Below are 4081 nucleotides of genomic sequence, written 5' to 3' on the forward strand. Positions count from 1 at the left end.
ATCTTAAAACGAAACCTTATCTTCTTAAAAAAACTACCTTCTTAATAAAAAACTATCGTCTTATTTAAAAATCTATCTTCTTAATCTATCTTCTCTATAAAAAACCAATCTTCTTAAAAAATCAACAATAGAAAACGTATTTACAGAAAAACATGAAAAACTATGTACAGCATGGCCGATTGCATGGCCGGCAGGTCCGTCAGTCCTGGAAGAAAAGCAAGGGCACGGTCAGTGCAGTCGGGCCCTGCTGGGTGTTCCCTGTGCCCCCAGCCTGGCACACCCAGCAGGTGACCCCGGGGCAGGGCATGGCCAGTACGTGCCTGTCGTGCTGCTGGGGGACTGTCCTCATCCCAGCACCATGTCCTCCTCCTCATCTTGCTGGTCGACATCCATCTCTTCGATCTCCTCCACCACATCGACCTCCATCTCTTCTACAAACTCTTGGATGTCCACCTCCATCATCTCCACCACAACATCCACGTCCATCTTTTCCTCAGTATCTCCAGCAATCTGCGTAAGGGAGCACAACCTCAGAGAGGGGTCCCTGTCCCACACCAGCCCCACCGAGCTCCAGCCTTCCTTGGAAGTCAGGGGTTTCCTACCTCCATGGATTGGCACTGTACCTTCACTGGGAGGAGGTTGCCCATCCTGCTGGGATGGCTGCAGCGCTCCAGAGAGCAGGGAGAGTCCAGGACTGACTGGTATCTCAGGGATCACCTGACAAGGATGCACTGGGAGCTGCTCACAGATCGCTGTCAGCAGGGGAATGGCTGCGTTGTGCTCGTCGCCGGGCCCTGGCAGTTCCACATGGAACACGGGCACAGCTCTGGCAGCTCTGATGTCACAGGAGTTGTGGGACCACTCGGCAGTGGGGATGGGGATCATGGAATGATGGAATCCTTGAATGCTTTGACTTGGGAGGGACCTTAAAATCATCTTATTCCAACCTGACCAGGTTGCTCAGGGTCCCGTCCAAGTGGGCCTTGAATGTTTCCAGGGATGGGGCATCCACAGTCTCTCTGCACAGCCCCTGCCAGGGCCTCACCACACTCACAGGAAGCAATTTTGTCTGAACATGAAATGTAATCTAACCCTCCCCTCTGTCAGTTTGAACCCATTCTCCCTTGTCCTGTCACTACAGTTGCTGACCAAGAGTCACCCTCCGGCTTCCTTGGAGGCCCCTTCCCACAGGGGAAGGTTTCTGCCAGGTCTCCACACAACCTTCTCTTCTCCAGGCTGAAGAGCCCCAACTTTGCCAGCCTGTCTGCAGAGGGGAGGTGCTCGAGTGCCCTGAGCCCCTTTGGTGGCCTGGTGTGGCCTTGCTGCAGCAGTTCCTGGCCTTGTTGTGTCGGGGACCCCAGAGCTGGAGGCCGCACTGCAGCTGGGGTCTGCTGAGAGCGCAGCAGAGCGGCAGAACCCCCCCTGCCCTGCTGCCCCCAGGGCTGGGGATGAGCCCAGGACACGGGGGGGTCTGGGCTGAGAGGGCGCATTCTAAGGGCCCGTGGAACAACAATAATCTTTGACATGTATTTACAGAAGGACAATAAAATGACAACATATAAGACACGTCTGCAGAATTTATTGACTTCTTCCAAATTTTTTTTAAAAATCCAGTATTCTTCTTTAGAGATGCAAGAGTCTGCTAGATGACAACGGTCTTAATATTAACAACCATCTTCTTAATAAAAAAAAAAATCTTCTTAATAAAAACAACTATCTTCTAAATAAAAAAAAATCTCCTTAATAAAAAACTATTTTCTTAAAAAGAAACCTTATCTTCTTAAAAAACCTATCATCTTCATAAAAAACTATCTTCTTAAATAAAACCTTATCTTCTTTAAAAGAAAACTTATCTTCTTAGAAAAACTATTATCAAAAACTATCTTCTTATTAGAAATCTATCATCTTAAACAATCTTCTCTATCCAAACTACAGTCTTCTTAAAAAGTGAACAATGTAAAACATATTTACAGAAAAACATGAAAAACTATGTACAGCATGGCCGATGCCATGGCCGGCAGGTCCGTCAGTCCTGGAAGAAAAGCAAGGGCATGGTCAGTGCAGTCGGGCCCTGCTGGGTGTTCCCTGTGCCCCCAGCCTGGCACACCCAGCAGGTGACCCCGGGGCAGGGCATGGCCAGTACGTGCCTGTCGTGCTGCTGGGGGACTGTCCTCATCCCAGCACCATGTCCTCCTCCTCATCTTGCTGGTCAACCTCCATCTCCTCCATCTCCTCCACCACATCAACTTCCATCTCTTCATCAAACTCTTGGACGTCCACCTCCATCCTCTCCTCGGTATCCCCCACAACATCCACGTCCATCTCTTCCATGGTATCTCCAGCAGTCTGTGTAAGGGAGCACAAGCTCAGAGAGGGGTCCCTGTCCTACACCAGCCCCACTGAGCTCCAGCCTTCCTTGGAAGTCAGGGGTTTCCCACCTCCATGAGTTGGCACTGTACCTTGACTGGGAGGAGGTTGCCCATCCTGCTGGGATGGCTGCAGAGCTCCAGACAGTAGATAGAGTCCACGACTGACAAGTCTTGTAGAGATCACCTGTCGAGCGTTCCCTGGGAGCTGCTCAGGGCTCGCTGTCAGCAGGGGAATGGCTGCGTTGTGCTCGTCGCCGGGCCCTGGCAGTTCCACATGGAACACGGGCACAGCTCTGGCAGCTCTGATGTCACAGGAGTTGTGGAGTCACTCGGCAGTGGGGATGAGGACCATGGAATGATGGAATCCTTGAATGGTTTGACTAGAAAGGGACCTTAAAATCATCTTATTCCAACCTGACCAGGTTGCTCAGGGCCCCGTCCAAGTGGTCCTTGAATGTTGCCAGGGATGGGGCAGCCACAGCCTCTCTGCACAGCCCCTGCCAGGGCCTCACCACCCTCACAAAAACTAACAGTTTCCTAACATCAAATCTAACCCTCTTGTCTGTCAGTTTGAAGCCCTTCTCTTGTCACTACAGTTGCTGACCAAGAGTCACCCTCCGGCTTCCATGGAGGCCCCTTCCCACAGGGGAAGGTTTCTGCCAGGTCTCCACACAACCTTCTCTTGTCCAGGCTGAAGAGCCCCAACTTTGCCAGCCTGTCTGCAGAGGGGAGGTGCTCGAGTGCCCTGAGCCCCTTGGTGGCCTGGTCTGGCCTTGCTGCAGCAGTTGCCTGGCCTTGTTGTGTCGGGGACCCCAGAGCTGGAGGCCGCACTGCAGCTGGGGTCTGCTGAGAGCGCAGCAGAGCGGCAGAACCCCCCCTGCCCTGCTGCCCCCAGGGCTGGGGATGAGCCCAGGGCACGGGGGGGTCTGGGCTGAGAGGGCATAATCGAAGGGCCCATGGAACAACAATAATCTTTCAAATGTATTTAAAGAAGCACAACAAAACTACAACATATAAAACACGGATCCTGAATTTATTGATGTTTTCAGAATTTTCTTAAAAAATCCAGCATTCTTCTTTATAGAAACGACAGTCTTCTTGATGACAACAGTCTTAATATCAACAACCATCTTCTTAATAGAAATATCTTCTTAATAAAAACAACTATCCTATAAAAAACTATCTTCTTAATAAAACACTATCTTAAAAAGAAAACTTATCTTCTAAAAAAAAAACCTTATAAAAAAACTATCTTCTTATTTAAAAATCTATCTTCTTAAACTATGTTCTCTATATAAACAACAATCTTCTTAAGAAATCAAAAATATAAAACATATTTACAGAAAAACATGAAAAACATATGTACAGGTGGCCGATTGCATGGCCGGCATGTCCGTCAGTCCTGGAAGAAAAGCAAGGGCACGGTCAGTGCAGTCGGGCCCTGCTGGGTGTTCCCTGTGCCCCCAGCCTGGCACACCCAGCAGGTGACCCCGGGGCAGGGCATGGCCAGTACGTGCCTGTTCTGCTGCTGGGGGACTGTCCTCATCCCAGCACCATGTCCTCCACCTTGTCCTCTTCATCCACTTCCATGTCTTCTACTTCATCTTCCTTCATATCCACCTCCATCTCATCATCATCTTCCACATCCACCTCCATACTCTCCTCAATATCCATCTCCATGTCAACTTCCATCTTTTCCTCGGTATCTCCGG

This window comes from Manacus candei, unplaced genomic scaffold (genome assembly GCF_025592945.1).
Source record: "Manacus candei isolate 608988 ecotype Guabito, Panama unplaced genomic scaffold, ASM2559294v1 h1tg000057l, whole genome shotgun sequence".
Taxonomy (NCBI): domain Eukaryota; kingdom Metazoa; phylum Chordata; class Aves; order Passeriformes; family Pipridae; genus Manacus; species Manacus candei.